Source organism: Tursiops truncatus, chromosome 2, assembly GCF_011762595.2.
Source record: "Tursiops truncatus isolate mTurTru1 chromosome 2, mTurTru1.mat.Y, whole genome shotgun sequence".
In the NCBI taxonomy this organism is placed as follows: Eukaryota; Metazoa; Chordata; class Mammalia; order Artiodactyla; family Delphinidae; genus Tursiops; species Tursiops truncatus.
The window spans coordinates 86,788,420-86,815,274 of record NC_047035.1 but is presented as its reverse complement, the minus strand read 5'-3'; the positions used below and the strand labels follow the sequence as shown (position 1 = coordinate 86,815,274).

General features: G+C 37.1%; 1 protein-coding gene and 1 non-coding gene across 3 annotated transcripts in view; one reads left to right on the top strand and one right to left on the bottom strand.

Moving 5' to 3' along the window:
- The window catches only part of FRMD5 (FERM domain containing 5), a 338,961-nt gene that overhangs the window by 20,798 nt on the left and 291,308 nt on the right, over positions 1-26,855 (top strand). The window lies entirely within an intron of this gene.
- On the bottom strand, positions 15,477-15,549 carry TRNAG-UCC (transfer RNA glycine (anticodon UCC)). Its single transcript has one exon. It is a non-coding gene; the product is annotated as a tRNA-Gly (tRNA).

Genomic DNA, 26,855 nt, shown 5'->3' with positions numbered 1-26,855 from the left:
TTGTAAATTTTAAAGTATTGCTCAGCTATAGTATTATTATAAATAATTTTTAGAATTGTGATATACAAGGTTTTTAAAGTGGTTTTTCTTCCTGATATTTGGCCACAATTTACTTGCATTCTTTTTTTTAAATTGAAGTATAGTTGTTTTATAATGTGTTTCAGATGTACAGCAGAGTGATTCAGTTTCATATATATCTATTCTTTTTCAGATTCTTTTGCTTACAGGTTATTATAAGATATCGAATGTAGTGCTCTGTGCTATACAGGAGGTCCTTGTTTACCTATTTTATATATAGTAGTATGTATCTGTTAATCTCAAACTCCTAACTTATCCCGCCACCCCCCTTCCCCTTTGGTAACCATAAGTTTGTTTTCTATGACTGTGAATCTATTTCTATTTTGTAAATAAGTTCATTTGTGTCATTTTTAAAGGTTCTACATATAAATGATAACATATGATATTTGTCTTTCTCTAACTTCACTTAGTATGATAATCTCTAGGTCCATCCATGTTGCTGCATTATTTCATTCTTTTTTATGACTGAGTAATATTCCATTGTATATATGTACCACATCTTTATCCATTCATCTGTCCATGGACATTTAGGTTGCTTCCATGTCTTGGCTATTGTAAATAGTGCTATTATGAACATATGGGTGCGTGTATCTTTTCAAATCAGAGTTTTCGTCTTTTCCAGATATATGCCCAGGAGTAGGATTGCTGGATCATATGGTAGCTCTATTTTTAGTTTTTAAAGGAACCTCCATAATGTTTTCCATAGTTTCTGCACCAATTTACATTCCCACCAACAGTGTAAGAGGGTTCCCTTTTCTCCACACCTTCTCCAGCATTTATTATTTGTAGACTTTTTAATGATGGTCATTCTGATTGGTGTGAGGGGTTACCTCACTGTAGTTTTGATTTGCATTTCTCTAATAATCAGTGATGTTGAATATCTTTTCATGTGCCTGTTGGCCATTTGTATGTCTTCTTTGGAGAAATGTCTATTTAGGTCTTCTGCCCATTTTTGGATTGGGTTGTTGTTGGTTATTTTGTTTTTTGTTTTGATATTATGCTGTATGAGCTGTTTGTATGTTTTGGAAATTAATCCCTTGTTGGTCACATCATTCACAAATATTTTCTCCTGTTCCATAGGTTGTCTTTTCATTTTGTTTATGGTTTCCTTTGCTGTGCAAAAGCTTTTAAGTTTAAGTAGGCCCCATTTGTTTATAATTTGCACTCTTTTTGCCTCTGTCACATGTCTCTAGTTTCTGGGGGAAGTTCTGCTCTGTCCTTAGTCGTCTTCTTTCTCTTTCAAATAGGTGACCCTTTCTCACTGCTGTCTATTAGAAAAGATGACTGTGTTAGTTTTTTCTTAAGGACAAGATGAGTTGTTTTTTTTTTAATTTTTTACAGATATTTAGCTTAAGAAGCCTGGCTGAAATATTAAAGCTATAAACTGCATGTAGGTTTTCTTATTTGGTATTGAATTTCCCTTCCTCATGGTTGTAGAGTTTCTTGTACTACTGCCTTTTCTCTGGGCTCTCCGCTTCCTTTAGGTGTGTTTGACACCTAATATACTTTTGCCTTGGTCATGCCCATTTGTTGGTTTGTAATGGAATTCATGATACCTTATCAAGATTTAGTTTGTGGAGATGAATGGTGGAATCATATATCTCAACTCCCCCAATACTGACAAAAAGGATTTCATTTGCTGATCTGACTCCTGTGTCTTAGATGGAGTTAAGGGTCTTTGTCAGTCTTCAGAAACCGTAGACACTGGAAACAACTTTCTTCTGTGTTGGTGAAATGGAAGTATTTTCCGTTTCTGATATCTGAAGCTGATGAAGTTGTAAATTGTAGTGTTGTTTCTTTTTCTTCCTGGTTAAGAGAACAGAATTTTACCAGAGGGTTTTCAAAGTCATGTTGAGTGGCCACTGTCTGTCTTATTTCTTTTTATTCAAGTTAATTTTTAAAAAGTTGTATATTTTAAATATTACTGATACAAATGAATATCTTGGAGAACAGTCATATCTGGCATGAAATACTGTTTCATTGTTAGGAGATTTATTTATGATTTTTGTTAGGCTTGCCTTCATCATTTGGAGTAATATTTTTAAAGTAACAAAACATTTCATTTTTTAAAATTAGAGGCTAGTTTTTAAAAAGTCACTGAATTTAATTCTGAATTAAAGCAAAGGAATAGAAATACTAGTGTGTTCATGGTTTATTTAGAGTTACTACTGGGTTACGTTATACTTTGTATTTTAGAAAACACCATTTGTGTACTTCAATAAAAAGGATATATAGGTTACAAGTTTGAGATTAACAGATACACACTACTATATTTAAAATAGATAAACCAAAAGGACCTACTTTATAGTACAGGGAACTATATTCAATATCTTGTAAAAAGCTATAATGGAAAAGAGTTTGAGAAAGTATAGATGTACATGAAACTGAATCACTTTGCTGTATACCTGAAACTAACACAACATTGTAAATCAACTATATTTCAGTAAAAAGAAAAATTATATATAGGGATACTGTGTTAAAAGGCAACAGATAGTCATTTAAGGAATATTCTTTTCAGTGATGATGTTCTAGGGTTATTTTGTTCATGACAGTCTTTCCTGAGGGTTGGGAAAACAGAGCCTGGGATGGAGTAGATGAAGGTGCCTGTGCCAGTTGAATTCCTCATTGAGAATTCAAAGGTTGGCATATGCTGTAATCATTCATATGTAGCGGAAAATCATATCTTGGCCTAGAGAAATCTAATTTCTAAAAATACTACAGGGCCAGCATTTTCAGTGTGCATTATTGTATGTTCCATAGTATATTAAAAACAAAAATGCTGGGTCCCTAAATACAGCCTTGCAATTATAACCAAAAGCTTACAGTGTTGAATACTAAGTAGATCAGAGAAATTCATAACCAGCAAAATCGGGCAGTTTGAACAGCTTGATCAGTAATTTGGCTGCCAGTAGAATGACTTCTCTAAAATATCACTTATCAGACTTAATTATGGCGGGAATTATAATGCAGCTTTCATATTTTTCACTCATGTATACATTAAATTGTATTCTAAAAGTGCCACAATTTTGTGATAACAGTGTATTTTGTGTTTAGATGTTTTACACAAAAAATGTGCATTAACGTATTTTAAGAAGAGCAGGTTCTTCTGCTTAGGGCTATAGGGCATCTTTGTGGGCTCTTAAACATTTCTGATTGTAGGCATGTATCTCCTGACCAAGCTGTGAGTACTGTAGATTTTAATAGTTGTGTATGTGTGTTTTTAACATAGCAACATAAATAGAATATATCAATTAAAGCATTATCAGCTAGAGTAATATAGGTATATCTTGAGTCACAGAATAGATGACTTTCTAAAAAAACTGATTGTAAATGGAAGCGTTTTTAAATGAACTATTCATGAAAATCTGTAGCAAATCCTGTTGTTAAATGAAAAATCATATGTAAAGTAATACATAACTCAACCTAGTTTTCATGGTAAAGGTGTGTATAACCAGCTAGGTAAGATGACTCTTTCTGGAATAGCAGACAAAAGCCAGTGGTTTATCTAAGGGCATAAGCTCCATCAGAAGTTGCTGACAGGGGTCAAAGACAGCCTGCTTTGTTTGCAAGAGGTCCTGGGCCTCAAAATGCTTTGGGGGCCAAAAAGAGACTGACAGTAAATGTAAGGACTCTCAACTCTACTGAAAGGGAAAAATCTTGGGAAAATGGAGATTTATTTCCATGTTTAAAGAGACAGCTGAGAACAATTAGGTAGTCTTAAAAAATGGTGGGAAAAGCAAGTTTTGGGAAATCTGTATTTGAGAAGAAAACCTTCAAAAGTAATATTTAAAAATCAGAAGGGAAAATTTATACACTAATCCTGTATTCTCTCCAGGCATAAAAGGGCCTGTAGCTGCTATATACAAGGCAATAGGCAAAAGACTGAATATTATATTCCACCTCTGCGTGTGTTTCAGTAATGATAGTATTTTTTTTCTATAACATGAAAGGAGTATTAGTACTATATATAAATAGGGAAATAGCTATAGTTACCATATTTTTAAAAAGTATATTCAGGGCTTCACTGGTGGCGCAGTGGTTGAGAGTCCGCCTGCCGATGCAGGGGACACGGGTTTGTGCCCCGGTCCGGGAAGATTCCATATGCCGCGGAGCGGCTGGGCCCGTGAGCCATGGCCGCTGAGCCTGCGCGTCTGGAGCCTGTGCTCCGCAACGGGAGAGGCCGCAGCAGTGAGAGGACCGCGTACCACAAAAAAAAAAAAGTATATTCAGATAGTCTAAATTTGGTATTATCAGAAATTATATACAAATAGTTACCATATTTTTGGCTACAAAAATTCCACATTTTGTCATTGTGTTGTATTGGAACTCACATATTTTGATGAGTTGTCTCAAGCAAGGGTCTCCAGAAATCTGCTGCTGTCAAGTAAACCCCGATAAAATCTGACACAGCAGGTCCTGGAGTGGCTTCATATTACACCTACATTTACTTGGAGGAGATGTGTGCTTGAATATTTTCAGGATTACTGTTCTCAGCAGCTCTCTGCCAGCCCCTTTCCCTCCTTTCAACTCTATTTTCTTAGGAACTTCATTTCTCTCAACTCCGCCTTCTACATGATGATCTTAGGTCTCAGGGATTTTTTAAAAAAGGGGTCTTTTCTACTTAAAATATTTTTGGGGGATTCCAGTTCCAAAGGAATCATTTGGTTAAAGGTAATTTTCCTGTAGGGTCTGGAGGAATGGAGGAGAATCTAAGGGACCATTTTATATTTTCTTTTTGTAATTTAATTTTATTTTAATTTTATTTTTTTTGTGGTACGCGGGCCTCTCACTGCCGCGGCCTCTCCCGTTGCGGAGCACAGGCTCCGGACGCACAGGCTCAGTGGCCATGGCTCACGGGACCAGCCGCTCCGCGGCATATGGAATCTTCCCGGACCGGGGCACAAACCCGTGTCCCCTGCATCGGCAGGCGGACTCTCAACCACTGCGCCACCAGGGAAGCCCCATTTTATATTTTCTTGATAGAAGACAAAGGATGTAGAGTGTCCTGAAGGAGTACATGCAAGGTGAGTATAAGAAATGATTAAAGCCTTTCAGGAAGCCTGGAGTAATTGAAGTTGAAGAGAGTAAGTTCAAGTGTAACACAGAAGTAAGTGGTTTATTAGGTACATATGTTTTATACTTGTCAATTTCTATTGAATAAAGTGAAAGCTGCCTCATCCAGGGCTCATGCATTTTCCACGTGAGTTCTCTGGCCATGATTACATGGAAGCACAGGAGAGATCAAATAGAGCAATTTGAAGTAGTAAGTGATAGGGAGGAGTAGCCTAGGAGATCCTGAAATGGTATCGATCAAGGAACAACAGGGAGAGGAGAAACCTTTGAAGTAAAGGAGGCCTGTAGCAGCAGGTGAGTGTATGATGGAGTAGCACTTATTTAGTCGGCTTGGCAGAAGAGGAACTAGGGCATTAAGATCAGCACCTAGGAGGGAATCAGAAAAAGGGTGGGTAGAGGTGGAGTAAATGTAAAATCTGGATTATCAGACATGAACTATCTTGGGGAAATCAGTCAATTCCAGTTCTTTGCATTGTCCCAGCCTCTAAATATAATTGCACCTACAATTTGAACTCTTAACTCCCATATACATTTAAATTGATTCCTGGATTCTGATTGGGCAGTAAAGATACAGTTTATGCTCACTTTCAAATAGTGGAGCTGTTTTAAAAAAACAGGTTTTACACCAAATTAACTGTTCTTGTCATTACTATTATAATTTCCGTTGTGTTGGCCACCAAAAATAAAACTGGCTCTAACACACAAAAATCAAACACAAGAATTCTGAAATTCCTTTTAATTTGGCAGTGAGCAAGTCTGTATGCATGTGATTTTTCCCACTAGTCCTTGTGAGAACTTAATCAAATGAGTGATCTTCTATGTGTGAAAGAACTTTAAACTCAGAAGGATCCTCATACACAGTGTGGACTTCAAAGTTTTAGAGATTAAAAAAAAAGATATTAATTGCATTATAACATTAATTTCCTCTTAATTGAGAAATCACTCAGCATGAGACTTATGTTTAAACAGCTGTATAAACTAAGTCATGGTCAATTCTGTTCAGTGCATTCATTCTCTTGCTGCAAGAGGTGTGCTTTCTCAGTGCAAACAATTTAATTTATTCTAACAGTTGTCCTAGTAGTTAAGTAAATTATTCCCCCTTTTTAATGAAGAGTTGCTTATCTATTATTGATTGGCAATTGAGTTTCTAGTCACTTTACTTGATTAGAAGATTGAACTGTTAATTGGTATTAGCATCAGATTTCTTAGAACAGAGGATAAATAGGATCAGTGTTCTGCTTTGTTGAACATGGACTTTCAGTGACTTAACTACAAATTTGAAGTTAAATTTTATTAGTACTATGCCTCATTAAAGTGCTTAGAATGCCTCAGAGAGAGGGGACTTGGAATGGATATCATTGTCACCCATAAAATACTCAATAAATATCTCTTATATGCTAGGCACTAGGCCAAGTACAGAGGATGAAGAATGAAGAAGAAAGTCAGGGCCACGAGGATCCAGGTGTCTGGGGAAGAGAGCATTGTTGCTGTACGCTCCTTCTTGGACCATTGTCAGTAATGCAGATACTCTTCTCTGCTGAGCATTTTTCTTAATCCAGTGCACCTAGGCAGTCCATACCAGTTGCTTGGCAGTGAAACCTGTCGGCCCGTTTGTCTACTTATTATTATATTGAAAAGTCCAATTGGTAAAGACAGATTTATTAGGAAAAAATTACAAATTAAGGAGTTAGTTGGATTGAAAAATGCTGAAAGATATTAAACCTTTGGTCTTTGCTTCAGTTGGAATGATTCATTGACTTTCAGAAATATCTGAGTTTAGATAAAAGCAAACTCAGAAGGCAATTTCTCACTTTGGAAAAACTTTAATTTCTAAATTAGCAGTAATAGGAATCACTAGAAGAAATTAGAAATATTTGTTTAATCTTTGCATGGTGAGAGATTTCTAAGCGTAAAGATAATGGAAGAAATAAAAAAGAAAGCAATCAGGGCTTCCCTGGTGGCGCAGTGGTAGAGAGTCCGCCTGCTGATGCAGGGTACACGGGTTCGTGCCCCGGTCCGGGAGGATCCACATGCCACGGAGCGGCTGGGCCCGTGAGCCATGGCTGCTGAGCCTGTGCGTCCGGAGCCTGTGCTTCGCAATGGGAGAGGCCACAACAGTGAGAGGCCCGCGTAGTGCAAAGAAAAAAAAAAAAGAAAGAGATCAAAAGATATATCACATGAAAATTAAAAATTTCTTCATGTCAGAGACATCAGAAACAAAAGCTAAAAGGTAAGCAAAAATTCAGGAGAAAACTTTGTAGCTAATATGGTAAAAGATTTATATCCTTAGTAATAATAATAAAAACTCCACATATAAACACTAAAAAATAACCCAATAGCTCAATGGGGAAAATGCCACAAAGTGGACAGTGCAGTTGGGAATTACAGTTGGCTAATAAACATGTGAAAAATGTTTACTTCACCTTCATTCATAAGCAAGAAACTATAAATTAAAATGAGATGCCAGGTATTATGATTTAAGTTAGCAAAAACTAAAAAATAATTCTCAATTATGGTAAGAATACACTGAGTAAAAGTTTAAATTGGTGCAGTCTTTTTTGAAAAGATTGGCAAGTTTATTCCTAGGTCACTCTCCCAAGGAAATGATTAATAATACAGGAAAATAATATTTATACTAAGGTGTTCATTAGAACATTATTTATAAGAGTGAAAAAATTAAACTTATATATAAAATAGAAGAATGGTTAAGTAAATTATGGTATGTCAGAAGATAGAATAATAGAGTTAATCATGTATACAAGGATCTGATAATTTGAAAGATAATTTTATAAAAATTTAAATGTGTATTATAATCTGAACTATAGAAAAATATCAAAAGATACACTAATTTCCTGTGACTGCTGTTGTTACCACAAACTTGGTGGTTTAAAACAACAAGCATTTATTCTCTCATAGTTCTGGAGGCCAGAGGTCCAAAATTAGTATCACTGGGCTGAAATCAAGGTGTTGACAAGGCTGTATCTCCCTCCAGAGGCTCTAGGGGAGAATCTGTTCCTTGCCTCTGCCAGCTTCTCGAGGCTGCAGGCATTCCTTAGCTTGTGGCTGCATCACTACAGTCTCAGTTACGCTGCCTTCTCTTCTGTGTGTAACCTCTCTTGCCTCTGTTGTATAAAGACACTTGTGATTGCATTTAGGGCCCACCTGGATAATTCAAAATGATCTCCTGAATTTAATTTAACTTAATCAATCTTATAAAGACCTTTTCCAAATAAAGTAACATTTTCAGGGATTAGAAATGATATCTTTGGGGGCAATTATTCAGCCTATTACAGAAGGTTATACATCAAAATTTTGATGGTTATTATCTCTGGGTGTTGTGATTATGGAGGATTTAAATTTTATATCTTATATCCTTGTCTTCCAGGAAGACTCAGGGAAGTAATATTAACTCCATGAGCTTCTCTCAAACTGTATCAGATATGATTTAAACCTTTTTGAAATCTTTGACTATCAGGTCACTCTGCTTGGAGGTTCAGAAGGGATTTAAAACATTAGAAATATGACTTTTTTCCCCTTCAGTTTTATGATGGTTATTTGATTTAGAAGTTGTACCCTATCAGGACAGATAAACAGAACTCCATTATTATTTGTCCTCCTATGGATTGCTTTTCAAAGACTTTTAACCACTAAACTATATTTACTAATAATTAAATTTTCCCATTTTAATTAATGAAGGACATATATACATGCCAACTAGACTTTCTGATCATTATGAATAGCCAAATACAAAGAAATCTTGAGTCAATATAGAATTTTCACTGGGCTATTTGAAATATTGAAAATACCTCATAGATTATCACTATTATTCTCTTTACTGGTAGTGGCTTTAATGGACATCTTTATTCCTAAATGTTCTGAGAACTCTGGGTTGGGAGCACCCTTAGAATTTATTTCTTAAAATATTTTAAATAACTATTTTAAGTTATTCTTCTCTTAGGGAAGTGTAGTATGACTATAATCTACAAAATTAATCATTGAATCAAAAGTTAAACTTGTAAATTCCTCCATCATCTTTGATAAAACCATCTCTGCTTTTGTCAGTGTCCTTTAACTTTTGGACATCGTTCAGAATTTGTTTTTATATTATTAGCTACCCCAATCTACCTTTCATCTTCAACTCACTTTCTACTTTGCTTAAACTGTCTTCTAACTTTAGAAAGAAGCAAGTGTTCCATTTCATTTTGATGGACAGATAGCAATGTGGTGAAATTTTAAGAAGTAAAGACAAGAAAGCTTAGCTGTGTTTATAACTGTAGATGCAAATAAGATCTCATCCGTTCATTTCTGCTCAAATTTGGTAGTTCTTGAAGTATCTTTATTCATTTCCAGAGCCATGCTGGAGTTGGGTACCCCAGGTTGCTGGAAGGTTGAAATTATTCCCATCCGGCTGAAGATTTCTATCACTAACATTGCTGCAGTTGCTACTATTATGAAACCCTGTTATTCTCTACTCCTTTGAATTCCCCAAGTTCTTTCTTTAAGAAGTAAAGAAAATGAGGGGGAACTTGAATATTAGGTTTGAGACTATATAAAAAATGGTTAGCTTGTGGGGTAGAGAGTGGATTTCAATTCCTTAGTTTACTTTGTTTTGTTAAAGGTCAAGGTGGCCTTTGATAAGTCACATATAACAAATATAAAACAAAATATAGCAAATACGTGTTACATTTTACAGTAGAATTGTAACATGGCAGGAAGATTTCCTGCCTCAAGTAGTAAGTGTGATATAACCAAGTTCAAGATCTCATTTCTGTGGTTTATTGAATGCTGCTGTATCTAGCTTTCCCTGATTTTATACATATTGGATAATATCTCCATAATTTATCCAGAATAGTATTATTTCACCAATACTAGTTATTTTAAGTGAAATAAATTGACTTTCCTTAGTATGGGTATAAATATGTACCCTGATTACCTGGGGATTTTAATTTTATTATTTTTAACCTTAAATTACATTTAATTATGATCAATGTCTTTGACTGGAATCCATGTGCTTGGGAAATATGCTTGCAAAATGACCACAAAATAATAGGGTTAAGCAAATCTATAATTTTGAAAATCTCAAAAAGCATTCCAAGACATATTAGAATCTTGACAAGGATGCTTATTTTTAGTATGACCAGAGGGAAGTAGAAGTGGAGAGGTCAGCATTTATGTCCAAACCGCATCAGCAGAATTAGGGTTAGAATTCTTTGTTTCACATAGAAGTGTTAAGATTTTTTTTTCTGAGCCAATATTTCTTCTACATATTGAAACGTACATTAACTGTATCTGTTTCAATACTTAGGGGTCAAATGGATTGTAACAGCCTTAGGCCATATGTTCATAAACTTGAGAGTCATGAAAATAGATTAGGAGAATGATTTTTCTCCTATAGGATGAATTACCACAAGATGAAAACAGCCTTGGAATTGCTGTCGAGTTAGGAACCTAGTTAATTTAAGAGAGAAGGTGTTACTGAAGTAGCATTCTGCTTTTTATTGCATCCTGCTATAATGATACTGCTAGGCATAGGAGAAACAAAAATGTACATATATATATTTGTTGAATTTTTTCCCCTGAAGAATTTTTCTTATAATTTTCTTGGAAATTGGGAGGGATGCTGTCTTTATTTTCATAAACGCGCCAAAAGGAGATATTTGAAGAAAAATATATACATCTGAGCATATATCAGTTTTAAAAATAAAACGTTTTATGCTAGAGAAAATACCATACTTCCTCTGTTTTGTCCTAAGATTCCAGCCATTTAAGCTTCCAGAAGGTAGGGTATAACTATTTTGATAAATTTCTATGTTTCAAAAAAGGTTGCTGTAGGAGAGAGCTCAGATATCCATCAACTGGTGAATGGATAACCAAACTGTGGAACAGCCATAAAATGGAATAGTACTCAGCAATAGAAAGGAACAAACCATTGATTTATGCAACAACATGATGAATTTCAAACGCGTTTTGCTAAGTAATAGAAGCCAGACACGAAAGGTTTTGGACTATATAATTCTATGATACGACATTCTGGAAAAAGCAAAAATATAGGGACAGAAATCACATCAGTGATTATCAGGGGCTGGGGTCTGGGAGAAGGGATTGACTAAAAACGTACAAGGCAGCTTTTCTAGATGGTGGAAACATTCTGTATGTTCATTGTGATAGTGGTTATATGATTGTAACATTTGTCAAAGCACATTACTTAAAAAAGGTGAATTTTACTTTTTGTAAATTGTACTCCACTAAATCTGACCAAAAAAGTGTAAGGTATACTGAGAGGGTCCTCAACAAATATTAATTTACGGGAATTAGATTAATATCTGCTACCTGCCAGCCATTAGCCCATTGTATCAAAGTTCTTACTTGCAAGCAACAGAACTGACTTTGGCTGATTTTAACAGAAGAGAAATTTATTGATAAGACATTACACAGCTCAGAAAACTTATAGGGAGGATACAAAGCAGGTTTGGAAAATGGACAACAGCAAGGGAAGCTAGAGAGCACCCAGAACCAAGAATAACACTGTAGAGCCTGTCTGGAAAAGACACTGCTGTCTCTGTCTCTGATGCCACAACTTGCCCCACTGTCACCAAGGATACTGGAAACTAGGTACCAGTGTCACATTCCTGCCATTTCTGCCCCTGTACACTTGATATTGGTGCTGCAACTGTCTTAGCTGCCTGTGTCTGCCACCAGCATGTATTCTCTTTGGTCCGTCCTTCTTCACTGTCACAGCTTCAGAGTCAAGGTCCAGGGTAGAAGTGTTTGGTTGGCCAAGCCAGAGTCATATGCTGTATTCCAGCTGCAAGGAAGGCTAGGAAAGTGAGTGTCTGATGTTTTCAGTTTCTACAGTATCTCCCACCAAGACCCAGAAAGTTAGAAGGCAGTTATGCTGGGCAGAAAAATCCATTATTTCTATGCATCCATCAAAATATGAACTAAATTTTAAACTTTACTTTCTGTAGCCCTTATCCTGCTAGTGAATAGGCTTGCATTCTGTTAATTTTTATTATTGTATGATGCTGTTTATGATTGTCACAGTCGAGTTTCATATATGATCTTTGATCTTTAGGCTAATTTTTGAAAGACTTTTCTTTTTTTCTTAGAGCAGTTTTAGATTTATAGCAAAATTGAGAGGAAGGTAGAGGGATTTCCCATACACATGCATACCTTTCTCCATTATTAAGGCTGCTTTTTTTCTTTTAAAATTTTATTTATTGAGGCAACATTGGTTTGTAATATTATATTTCAACACTACAGCGTGCCTACCACCAAAAGTTTAGTTTCCATCTGTCACCATACTGTTGATCCCCTTTACCCATTTCTCTCACCTCCTCACCTCCCTTCCCCTCTGGTAACCAATACTCTGTTCTCTGTATCTATGTGTTTGTTTTGGTTTGTTCACTTATTTTCATTTATTTGTTTGTTTTTTATATTCCATGTACAAGTGAAATCACATATTTGTATTTTTCCATCTGATTTCTCTCAGCATAATACCCTCAAACTTTATTCATATTGTCACAAGTGGCAAGATTTTATCTTTTTTATGGCTGAGTAGTATTCTATTGTATATATATACCACATCTTTATTTTATTTTATTTTTTAACATCTTTATTGGAGTAAAATTGCTTTACAATGGTGTGTTAGTTTCTGCTTTATAACAAAGTGAATCAGTTATACATATGTTCCCATATCTCTTCCCTCTTGCATCTCCCTCCCTCCTACCCTCCCTATCCCACCCCTCTAGGTGGTCACAAAGCACCGAGGTGATCTCCCTGTGCTATGCGGCTGCTTCCCACTAGCTATCTATTTTATGTTTGGTAGTGTATATATGTCCATGCCACTCTCTCACTTTGTCCCAGCTTACCCTTCCCCCTCCCCATATCCTCAAGTCCATTCTCTAGTAGGTCTGCATCTTTATTCCCGTCTTGCCCCTAGGTTCTTCATGACCTTTTTTTTTTTTAGATTCCATATATATGTGTTAGCATATGGTATTTGTTTTTCTCTTTCTGACTTATTTCACTCTGTATGACAGTCTCTAGGTCCATCCACCTCACTACAAATAACTGTTTTGTTCCTTTTTATGGCTGAGTAATATTCCATTGATATATACCACATCTTATTTATCCATCATAAATGGATAAATTTATCCATTCATATGGTTGTTTCCATATCTTGGCTATTGTAAATAATGCTGCCATGAACATAGGGGTGCATATTTTTGAATATTTTTTTGTATTCTTCAGATAAATATCCAGAAGTGGAATAGCTGGGTCATATGGTAGTTCTGTTCTTAATGTTTTGTGGAGTCTCCATATTGTTTTCCATAGTGGCTACTTCAGTTTACATTCCCACCAACAGTGCATGAAGGGACATTCCCTTTTCTCCACATCCTCACCAGCACTTATTTCTTGCTTTTTCAATAATGTAGGCTGATTTTAGTTTAAAGGATAATTCTGAATCTGCAAAGAATGACCAATAATATGTGCTTCAAACATGATGAGTAGTCAGTAAATGTTGTTAAACAAATCCATAAAAGTTAGAAAAAGTATATTTTTCTATAACCAAAAAAGCGTGCTTAAAGATACAAAAATAATCAGTACACAAAGAGAGTGTACCGTGATCAAGTGCTGGAATCTCAGGCTAGATCATCATTTGGAAGTGTATTAGTAGACTATTATATCAGACGATGAAATGAGAAAAATCTTGGATTTGTCTTCTCGCAATCTGCTAAGATGACCACCACATACATGTACTAGTAAGGAAGGATGTTCTGGGAAACCAAAGAAAACATGATGGGGGTGGGTAGACATTGTGTGGAAGGAAGTGAGGCTGTAGAAATGAAAGGTGGAGAGGATAGTGAGGAGCAGGAGATAGAGAAGCCTCTTGTCTTGCTTTCCTAAGAGACGGTGCCCATGTTAAGGAGCAGCATAAAATGGAGCATGCAGATTTGAAAGACTTCTTGCTGGAGGAAAGGCAGAGATAGAGAATGTGGGGTTAAAAATGGATAATGATGTCTGTCGACATTTAATTTGGCTCTTATGACGTGAAGTGGAGGCACTTGACTAGGCAACCTTCAGGGCCTCTAATCAGCTGCACATTCACCCCATGCAACAAGAGAAGAGGCCTTGTGAAAAATCTTAGCACAGTGGAGAGGAGAGGGAGACAGCAGCTTTTGACCCTAACGTGAGACCCTGCAAAAGTTCTGTTCATGAGACATTCACTTTCTTCTCTTTCAGATCTGGTTAAGAATGAACACTTGGACGTTTCACTTCATGTGGATTTAGTTAGCATCTTGGCAATCTTACTTTTTTTCTGAACAGTGTGTTTGTTGTTAGTTTCATGATGTTGGTCGTGTTTGTGCTTTGTAACTTATTGCTGTTTTCCCATATACAAATAGATCATTTATGTACTTTCTGAGGTCTTACCTTAATCCTGACTTTCTAAATGTTCTTAAATGTCCCAGATATATATCAGCACACTTTGTTTACTAGCATTTATTTGCCTTTTAAAAAGTGAAATATAAAAGACATAATTTAGTTACCATACAATTCACCCTTTTGCAGAGTACAGTTCACTGGTTTTTAGAATATTCACAAAGTTGTGTGTCTATTTCCACTTTATATTTTTATTTTCACCACCCCCAAAAGAAACCTTTTACCTATTAGCAGTTACTCCCCATTCCCTCCTATCACCAGCTCCTGGCAACCACTTATCTACTTTCCATCTCTATGAGTTTGCGTGTTTGGGAAATTTCATACAAATGGAATCATGTAGTATGTGGCCTTTTGTGAATGACTTCTTTTACTAGCAAAATGTTTCCAAAGTTCACCTGCTTGTAGCCTGTATCAGTACTTCATTTCTTTAAAAAAAAATTGTGGTAAAACATAAAAAATACAAATTTTATCATATTAACAATTTTTAAGTGTACAGTTCTGTGGCATTAGGTACATTCACATTGTTGTACTTCATTCCTTTTTATTGCTGAATAATATTCCATTGTATGGATATACTACATCTTGTTCATCTACTCATCGTTTGGCAGACACTGGATCGTTTCCACTTTTTGGCTGTTATGTTCTGCTATGAACATTTGTGTACCAGAATTTACTTTCAATCTGAAATATTTCAATCATGGTGAAGAAGATTGAACTTTGGACTTGTATTTTAAGTGCATCTCTTAGACTGATGAGGTAATGTTAATGTATTCCTGGGCAATCACCTAACTTCTCTTGATCTGAGAGCAGGTGGTATTGTCCCCATTTTCTTTCTGGTTGTGTTTTTTTTTTTTGGCCGTGCCATGCGGCATGTGGGATCTTAGCTCCCCAACCAGGGATCGAACCTGTGCCCCCTGCAGTGGAAGTGCAGAGTCCTAACCACTGGACCACCAGGGAATTCCTGGAAGTTGGCTTTTAGAAAAGAGGGAAAGAAAGGAGGGATGCTTGGGCAGCTGTAGACTGAAGTTCGAAGTGAATCTTTGGGCTCCACACAGTTTCCTTCCTCTTTCTGTTGTCATCCCTTATTCTCTCATCGCCAGCGCTCTCTTGCCGCCTCATTACAAGAGTTCCATATGACCCAGCAATCTCACTACTGTGCATATACCCTGAGAAAACCATAATTCAAAAAGAGTCATGTACCAAAATGTTCATTGCAGCTCTATTTACAATAGCCTGGAGATGGAAACAACCTAAGTGCCCATCATCGGATGAATGGATAAAGAAGATGTGGCACATATATACAATGGACTATTACTCAGCCATAAAAAGAAACGAAATTGGGCTATTTGTAATGAGGTGGATAGACCTAGAGTCTGTCATACAGAGTGAAGTAAGTAAGAAAGAGAAAAACAAATACCGTATGCTAACACATATATATGGAATTTAAGAAAAAGAATGTCATGAAGAACCTAGGGGTAAGACAGGAATAAAGACACGGACCTACTAGAGAATGGACTTGAGGATATGGGGAGGGGGAAGGGTAAGCTGTGACAAAGTGAGAGAGTGGTATGGACATATATATACTATCAAACGTAAAATAGATAGCTAGTGGGAAGTAGCCGCATAGCACAGGGAGATCACCTCGGTGCTTTGTGACCACCTAGAGGGGTGGGATAGGGAGGGTGGGAGGGAGCGAGACGCAAGAGGGAAGAGATATGGGAACATATGTACATATATGACTGATTCACTTTGTTATAAAGCAGAAACTAACACACCATTGTAAAGCAACTATACTCCAATAAAGATGTAAAAAAAAAAAGAGTTCCCACTGCTCCTCCTCTTCCTCACTTTCCCTCGAAACTCTCCTCCAGTATGATTAATTGTCAGCTTCTTTCAACCACCTAAGTGACCAATAAACTCATTTTGCTTAGTTTGTTTGCTTTTGGTGGCAGGAGGTGTGTGTATATGTGTTTATTTGTTAACTTAAATGAAGGTGTAAATGATGGAAATGCTTTGTAATCTAAGGGAGAGATTTTGAGGCAGGACAGGTTTTCTTCATTCATACCACTCAACCTATTGCACCTATTTACTAAAAAAAGACACTTCAAGTAGGGAAGGAAAAGAGGAGTCTGAGGTTCTTATAACCCTTTAAGAAAGTGTCTCTACCTAAAAATCCCAGGAAGGAATGGTAGAATGTGAGGCTCCTAAAGGTGACAGACAGTTCATTACAAATTCACAGAAAGCAGTCTCTCAGCTGAATCCCATTTCCAGAGAAAATAATCATTGTAGTGGAGAGTGTGTAGAAGGAGGGGAAGGTATGGTGGAGTAGAGGGCAGTTTTGGAGTTTGGGACATTTAAATAGAAGCAGAACTAGTTAAGATCAGTCCCATCTCTGATGGAGAAAGAAGTTGATCACCGTATGCCATCCCAGTGCCTTCCTGGAAATTACCAGTGGTAGTAAGTTATACAATCACTTATTGTTTGCTTAATTACCATGCATCACAGCAATGATTATGCATTGTAAACTTATTGTGTTTTATTTTATTAGAAAACTGTACATAACCTTTTTAGCTAGGCATGTTGCTCAATTACTCTCAATAGAAAGCATTACTGGTGGGTAAGAGTATTGATATGCAGGTGAGACTCTGTGGTGCTCTTTAAGTCATATCATGTTTTTTGGCAATCATTTAACGAAGCAATGTGCTAGACCCTGAGGGTGTTACAGTGAAAGCCAAGGTCTTAGCCTAAACAGGCTTATGATTAGGTGGGTGAATATCAAATCACCACAATAAACTGTGCTAAGTATTCAGACAGGATACTTTGGGACACTTGGCTCAGCATGAGAGTGGTCAGGGTAGACTTTCTAGAGGAAGTAACAGTTGAACTGTCTTGAATAATAAGTAGGAGCTGTTTGGGCACAGAAATTGGGGGAGGGCTTCCCTGGTGGCACAGTGGTTAAGAATCTGCCTGCCAATGCAGGGGACAGGGGTTAAAGCCCTGGTCCGGGAAGATCCCACATGCCGCGGAGCAACTAAGCCTGTGCACCACAACTACTGAGCCTGCGCTCTAGAGCCCGCGAGCCACAACTACTGAGCCTGCGTGCCACAACTACTGAAGCCCGTGGGCCTAGAGCCTGTGCTCTGCAACGAGAGAAGGCACCGCAATGAGAAGCCCACACACCACAACGAAGAGTAGCCCCCACTCGCGGCAACTAGAGAAAGCACAGGTGCAGCAACGAAGACCCAACGCAGCCAAAAATAAATTAAAATAATAGAAAAGAAAAGAAATTGGGGGAGCCATGGGACATTACAGGTAGAAGGAATAGCATGGGCACAGGTAGAGGCGTCTTTGCCTACATGTGTTGCCAACTCAGGAAGGGACCAATAAGCATCCAGGGGATGGTAAAGGAGATAAAAAACAATACATTTGATCCTGCTGACAAAGAGCACATGGTTTACTTACTAGAGATGTATTTATTCTTTTGTGCCACCAGGGTGTCCTTTAGCAAATTACCTGCCTCTTCCATTGTGCAATATGGTACGCTAGTGGCTTGATAAAATTAACACCCCCTCCACAAGTGAGCAATTTACTTTCTTCTTATAAAATCAGGGCTGGTAAATTGCTTTGTATTCTTTTAGCTGGTTATATAGGGTTTTTTTTTACAAGTTGTTTTTTTTTTTAAACAAAAATCCAAAGAGAATTTTATGGACAAAGAATCTTCAAACAAAATGCTTAGATATTCCTAGTTGTCATGAAAATGTGCTTAATTGGTGATGATGGATTTAATAGTTTGAAAAGCTCCATTCAAACTTAAATGTCCAACAATAGGGGACTGATTGAATAAATCATGATATATTCTCAGATACTATTTAGCCTTAAGTATGAAGTTATGGAAGAATATTATGACATAGATGCTCACCATGTTGCTGAATGTCCACGAGTGGTCTACAGATGGGTTAGTGAGTAACATGGTATCACTTTTCTAAAATGTGTATTAACTGGTAAGCTCCAGGCCTCAGTAGCCTGGAAGAATGAAACAGGTCCTTTTTATGTTCTCCCAATGATAATAACCCATCTTGCCCTTTCCTTCTTGCCAACCTGTCAGATTCTGGTCTATCCTGTAATAACTCCCAGTTATTTCTGAGAGTCCTAAATGTGCCATATGATTCGTCTTTGGCTCACCCTTGTTGATAGATGCTACCCTTGATGAGCCTCACTGAAGGTACTGCTGAGAACCTCACGGCCTTGACAGAGAAGCTGCCTCTATTCAGCATGAGTCTATCAAATCCCTTAATTCTGGTGTGCCAGAGAATTGCATGTTCTTTTCGGAGGTGGGGAAAAGTGGCTTCCTCCATAGAGCTGGGCTTTGTTGCAAAAGTCCACAGACCTACTTAAGAAATCCTGCAATTCCTCTAACTGCTGGTCTTCATCCTTTATTCACAAGGGTTCAGACTTGGAAGATCACAGCAGAAGTTACCGTGCTCCCCAGTCCACCTGCTTTCGCTCTCTGGGTGAATGGCATCATCATCTGCCTCCTTGTTCCAGTCAGAAACCTGAGGCATTCCAGAATCGTCCCGATCGCTCACGTTTAGCCTCCAAATTTTCTTTATTCTTTTGTCTTTCAGTCTTGGAAATCTGTTAATCCTTTTTGTCTCCACTGCCTCTCCAGAGTTCAGGCCTTCATTTCTCATCTGGATTATATTAATAGCCTCCTAATCATTCATGAAGCTTCCAAGTCTTTCTCCTCTTCTGAGTTAGCTTCCACACTCCATTAGCATGGAACACATAGCCCTTTAGGGTCTAGCCTTGATATGGCTCCATCCTTTTCCCTGCCACTCAGTCTCTCTATAGATACCTTATTTGGTGTTTCTACTCTCTCAGACATCTGTGTCTTTTAAAAAATTTTTAATAAAATATAACATAAAATTTACCATTTTTAAATGTACAATTCAGTGGCATGAAGTACATTCACAATATTGTGTAACCATCACCACTGTCTATTTCCAGAACTCTTTCATCGTCCCAAACAGAACTGCTGTGTCTCTTTTGCCTCACTGCATGGCACGTGGGATCTTAGTTCCCCAACCAGGGATGGAACCCATGCCCACCGCAGTGGAAACGTGAAGTCCTAACCATGGCACCGCCAGATAATTCCCTGAACTGCTGTGTCTTTTCCTCTAAGTAGAATGCCCTGAACTGCTGTGTCTTTTCCTCTAAGTAGAATGCCGTGTCCCCCCACTCCCACCCCTGTTCCTCCTAAGGATCTCTCCAGACTTGAATCAAATGCCACCTTGTCTGAGAAACTTTCCACGATTCTTTAGACTTGAGTTTGGTGTATGCTTTTTTGTCTTCCCATGCCACTCTGGACATACACCTGTCATGACACATCTACAATATTATGATTGTTGGCTTATGAGGCTCTTTTCCACTAGACTTTGAGGTCTTTGAATGAAAAGTCTGACTTTGAATAAAGAGTTTTTTCTCTGCATCCTTAGCTTCTAGCATTGTGCCTGCTGTGAATAAACGATTGGACTCAGCTTCCTATCAGCTAGGCAAATTAGCACTTGCTCACATGCTAGCATTGAATGAAAATCAGGTAGCAGGTCTAAAAGAAATTTCATAAATATAGGCTCTTTCTCCTTTTCATTAGATATTCATGGAAATTTGTTTTTGAGGGCTGCTTTGAGTATGTAATTTCTCAGGCAGTTAGACATAGTCTCCTATACTTATGATTTTAATGGGTGAGTGATGGGTTGAGTTAGGAGTATACAGTAACTGGGTAAGGGGGGATGAGAATTAGGGAGAGTAAAAATATTACAAAATGCTGAAAGTATAATATGTGTGGTCTTCAATATCCAGAATAGTGAGTTTCCAAGACTGCTTTTTGTCAGGTTATGAGGTATAAAAGAAGGAAATGGATGTCTTATTTTGGTGCTATTGGATGGAAAATCAGAGAGAAGACACTGGAATGAGTCAAGGTACTAGGCAGGGTTTAAGGGCACAGCAATTTCTTTTTTTCCTTCTGTCCATTTTTTTTTTTCCGAGAACAGGAAAATAGATAGGGACAATTCTTAAAAGACAGAGCCACTACTAATTCTGTTATGGCGTCCCTAGCTTCTCATGGTAGTAGTTCAACGTTTCACTTCTGGTTATACCTCACCCTGATGTGAGATGCTTTGTCAGAAGGAGTGGGACAGAGGCTCCAGAATTCCTAGAATAAGGGTTTCCCTGGTGGCGCAGTGGTTGAGAATGTGCCTGCTAATGCAGGGGACACGGGTTCGAGCCCTGGTCTGGGAGGATCCCACATGCCGCAGAGCAACTAGGCCCGTGAGCCACAACTACTGAGCCTGTGTGTCTGGAGCCTGTGCTCCGCAGCAAGAGAGACCGCGATAGTGAGAGGCCTGCGCACTGCGATGAAGAGTGGCCCCCGCTTGCCACAACTAGAGAGAGCCCTCGCACAGAAACGAAGACCCAACACAGCAAAAAAATTAATTAATTAATAAAACTCCTACCCCTGACATCTTAAAAAGAAAAATTCCTGGAATAAAACTTAGATATGTGGATCTGTCATTCATGCACTTTTATTTCACTTCCTTTTGCCTTAAATTGAGTGGAGTAAAATGCTAAGCATACCATTTAAAATCCTGTTCAGCCAGCTGCTCAGCTAGAAAGGTCAATCTTCATCACTCCATTTACACTGAACAAACATATTTGTGGCAGCAAGAGAAGAGATCTGAATCAAGAAAAAAAAAATGAAGTCCAGTAAAGTGATTCAATTGTCTAATCAAGCATCTGACTTGAACATAATTTGAAGGGCCCTTGAAGTTTCTTTTTTTTAAAGGCTTGAAATCAGAAATTTGCAATTGACACAACATGAGTCATGCAGATCTGATTGAGGTTCCTGCGTTTTCTTTTTCTTTCAACTCTTGAGTTGTACTCTTTCATTTTCTTTCCTGTTTGGAGTCCAGTGGAAAAAGGAAATGAGTAATTTAAAGTGAAATTATATGGTACATTTGCATATTGTAGAACTAGTGGTATTTTGGATTTGCAATTTATGATATAAATGACTTTGCAGTAGTTGTTTTTCACACAATACGTTTAGAAATTTCTGTTTCAGCACATTGAAAAAGTAGTGCCTTGGTAGTGTGACTTACCTGTTTAGGACTTTTTAAGTCATTATTGTTACTTAGATTCTTTTTTTTTCTTTTTTAGCTCTCTAACTTAAATACCGATAAAACAACCTGATTGTCGTTGTAAAATGCCTGCGTCTAAGAATTTAGCCTAATTCACCCACTAGTAATTTAGGGCCACATTGTGCATTGATGTAACTGAATGTCTTTTGCTGTCCAAATATGTCATTTAAAAAGTAAGTAACAACTCAGAAGAAGGGTGTTCAACATGGATCCTTTCTTCTAGCATGCTTAGCAAAAGCATTTGGTTTAAGGATGTTCTGTATTTTCTGAACAAAGCTGATGTTGTAATTTTGTTGATTTATTTATCTGAAAGTGTGTATAATTTAGACGAAATGCTTTTCAAGAAAGAAAGCATGTAGGCATTGCTGCCTGCAGGGTACTATAGTGGTACTAATAATTTAAACATCTATTAGGACTTTGATATAATCAAATGATCCACAGTTATTTAAAGAGGAGTAATTCTGAAGATTTAGTCCTTAATGTGAGGGAACCTCATAGATCACAAATATAGAATATGTCTTACACTGATGCTGATGGATTATTCTTGAACATTTGGCCAGTGGGGAGTGCTTTGGATCCTTTAAGTGTTTGTTGACATGAACTGTGTTTTGTAAATAGAGGTTGAGGATGGGGACTTCTGAAGAAAGGAGGCTTCATGCAGAGACTTAGGAATGAAACGTATCTGAAGGCATTTGAATTCAGCTCAACATAAAAATAATGTGTGCAAAAATTATTGTGTATGTTTAACATGATGTAGAAGATGTAATCATAATGACATTTTAAAATTTGAGAATAGAATGAAAAGTTGATCTCTGTCCCATCCCTGACCTCTCGTCTCCCAGCTTGCTTTCTCAGTGGCAGCTGATGTTACTAGTTTCTTGCATATCTAGAAGTGTCAATTTAAAAGGTGTTTTCCCAGTGTTTATCACAGTGCCAAACAAAATCCCATTTTCATATTTCCAAATAGCAGGGGAAGAATGTGACTTAGCTTCAGAAGCAAGAGCCTACCTGGGGCATATAGGTATTCTTCAACTTTAATACATTATGTGTTACTGGAAACACATATAAAAGTCAAATGTGTGAACCTCAAAGGAAAGTTTGAGTGCCAAAGCTCCTACAAAATCCTGAACTTTGTGCTTACTTTTTTTTTGCGGTACGCGGGCCTCTCACTGCCGTGGCCTCTCCCGTTGCGGAGCACAGGCTCCGGATGCGCAGGCTCAGCGGCCATGGCTCACGGGCCCAGCCGCTCCGCGGCATGTGGGATCCTCCCGGACCGGGGCATGAACCCGTGTCCCCTGCATCGGCAGGCGGACCCCCAACCACTGCGCCACCAGGGAAGCCCTGTGCTTACTTTTTAAAGAACAATCTTTGATGACCCATATTTACAGTTTAAAAAATTATTTGTACATGTACTTTTTGTTTTGTTTTGTTTTTGCAGTTGGGCATTTAGTTGACTGGTTTTTGTCCATTGAGACAAAACATGGTCTTTTTCAGTACACATAAGGTTTTCATCTTTGCCTCAGTGGTTCTGCCTTTATGATAGTATACTGTTTATCATTACTATCAGCTCTTTTTTTCTCCTTTCCTTTGGAGAACTTTCTGCATATTTCATTACACTCCTTACTGCATCTAGACAATGGTCACTGTAAAAAAGTGGGGGAGGGATCAAGTTAGTGAATTTAAAAAATTTAACCTTTTGAGACCATAGAATGTTATTATGGATGCAGGTTTAGGGATATTTTAAAATTGAGAAGATAATTCTAGGTCAGAGTTTCCCAAACATGTTGACCATGGAACATTTTAAAATGTAAAAACGAAATATATGAGATGTATAATTAATGCATGGATTGACATATAGCAAAACTATTTTACAGAGGAGTTAGTTATTGCAAGAAATGATCAGAATTTGAATCTTTTGCTGTTTTCTTTGTTATATAGTGTTAATCCACAACCAAAAATTTTAATTAAGAACAAAAAGAATTAAAATATTGCAAGATAAAAATATTTTATAGTTTTTTTTTTGGTTTTGAAATATAACCTAAAAACCACATTAAAAATGAAAAGAGTATTTTTGTATTTTATACATATCCACTGTTTACTCTTAGGAACCATGTTGCTCAGTCTGATTCTCATAGCAGATGTAGCATCAAACCTATTCATTAATTTTGTTGGGAGTGTTTTCTTTTTGTAAAATTTATTTTCTTTTATTTTTTGTGGGAATCTTAGTTGCAGTGCGCGGGGTCTTCATTGAGACATGCGGGCTTCTCTCTAGTTGTGGTGCACAGGTATTTTTCTCTCTAGTTGTGGTACGTGGGCTCCAGGGAGCATGGGCTCTGTAGTTTGTGGCACGCAGGCTCTCTCACTGAGGCGTGCGACTTCAGTAGTTGTGGCGCGCAGGCTTAGTTGTCCCGTGGCATGTGGGATCTTAGTTCCCCGACCAGGGCTCGAACCCGCGTCCCCTGCATTGGAAGGTGGATTCTTTACCACTGGACCACCAGGGAAATCCCGAGAGTGTTTTCTTACAGCATAAGAACATTTCAGAAGAGATTTTTATAACAAAGGGGAGAACATGAACTGCAGGTTTACAATCATCTACTGCTCTTGAAGTATGCAGCTCTGAAAATCATAAATTGTTTCATGTTGGACAGCTCACCTTCCAATTTTTTAGAAACCAAGTGCTATGATTATTACTTTCACATTGAAGGGGTCTGGCTTTTTGCTCGCTTGGATCATCATGTATGGATTATGAACTAGCCATAGGTCTGTGGGGAATAACTAAGAGTGGTATAAATATTCAATGTAATAAATAAAATATCACAAATATATGCTGAAACAAAATGACAGGATTCACAACATAGACCAGCATTTATTTAATTGGCAATACATGTTCTGTGTAACTGTTTGTTGGAAAATACTCTGGGTAAATGACAGGTCAAACTTTCTTGGCATTGTCAGGTATTTTGCTATTGTGTACCATTTCTTTTTCTCCCTCACATTTTAAAAATAAACTTTTAAACCAAAGTACAGTATTTTTTATACATATATATTTATATAGGAAAATACAAATAATAAATATATAACTAGATGAGTTATCACAAAGTAAACATATCCATGTAACTAGCACCCAGATCAAGAAACAAAATATTACCAGTACCCTGAGAAGCCTTCCTCATGACTCATCCTTCTCCCCCATTACGGCCTTTTTTCCTACCAAAAGGTCATCGCTATCATAATTTCTAATAACACGTCACTTTAGCCCATTTTAAATTATTTTATTATGTGTTCTTTTGTATCTGTTTTTATCCTCAATGTAATATTAGTCCAATTTATCTATGTTGTATATGTCTGTAGTTTATCTTAATTACTGTGTTGTATTGCAGTGTATAATATACCATAGTTTTCTATGGACTTTTGGGATATTCTCTTTTTAGAGCTATTACAAATAATCCTGCTATGAATATTCTTATACATATTTTTTGGTGTGTATACATGGTATATATATCTAGGAGTAGAATTGCTAGGTCATACAGTATATTTATATTCAACTTTAATAGATCCTACCAAAGCTTTCCTATGTGGCTTTACAATTTAAGTTCTTTTCAGTGGTGTATGTCTGCTACACTACATTCTCACCAACACATGTTATTATCCATCTTTTATTTTAGTTGTTCTGGTAGGTCTGTGGTGGTGTCTCATGTTCGTGTTAATTTTACGTTTCTCTGATACCTAATAAAATCGGACATCTTTTCATATGTTTATGGATGTCTTTTTAGTGAAGAATCTGTTCAAATACCTATTTTTCTTTTTACATATAGCTTTACTGAGGCATAATTCACATACTACACTATTCACACATTTAAAGTGTACAATTCAGTGACTTTTAGTATATTCACAGAGTTGTATATCCATCACCACATCAATTTTAGAATGTTTTCATTGTGCGAAAAAGAATTGCTCTCCTTAGCTGTCACTACCCAACCCCTCCACTCAGGACTCTCCTCCCTGACCCACTGGGCCCGTGGCAACCACTAATCTACATTCTGTCTCTATAGATTTGCCTATTCTGGACATTTCATCTAAATGGAATCATACAATATGAAGTCCTTTGTGACAGGCTTCTTTCACTTAACATAATGATTTCAAGGTTCCTCCATATTTCAGCATGTATCCAGTACTTCATACATTTTTATTCCTGAATAATATTCTGTTGTATGGATATGCCACTTTTTATTTACACTTTCATCAGAAGGTGGGCATTTTGGTTGTTTCTGCTTTTTGGCATAATTATGAGTAATGCTGCCATGAACATTTGTGCATCAGTTTTTGTGTGCTAGCATATGTTTTTATTTCTCTTGGGTTGTGTATTATTTCTTAAAGATTTGTGTACTGTGTAAAGGTGTTTACCGTTTGGCCTAGATATATATTTAAAATAAATTTAAAAATAAACATTGCTAACATCTATTATGTTGAACACACATTTTTGTGGAATACCATTGTTCCAAGGAGCACGGTTTGAGAACGATTTCTAAGTGGTCGTGCTCTTCAGTATGATGGGATGTGAGGACAAGGGTGTGAGCCAGGAATCAGAGAGTAGTAAGTACCAAGTATTGGACTCTCATTTCACAGAAGATATTTTAGTTTGGATTTCATTGTTGAAGGAACCGTAGTCAATACTGTGTGTTATTATCTTCTCTTGGAATGGGATAGAGGGTAAATAAGGATTTTATAGAGTCCAGAAGATCTAAGAAACAGCCTTTTAAAACAATTAGGAAAGAGCTGTGTGATTTCTAGAATTTTTCTGTGAGGTATTTAGGGCTTTTCATCTTTCAAAGTTGTCATAAATTTATAGAATTTGCTTCATACAGGCCTTTTCTATAATGCATCAGAGTATGAATTATCAGAATTTCAATGTCAAATAGAAAAGACATTGTATAGTGGTTGCAATAAAGGCTTTATCCATAAAGTGTTGCCTGTTTTGCAATGAAAACAGTTCACTAAAACTTAATTAGCAGTATATACCAAGCAATTTTCACTCAGAAGCATCTTATAAATCTGCTCTGATTATAAATC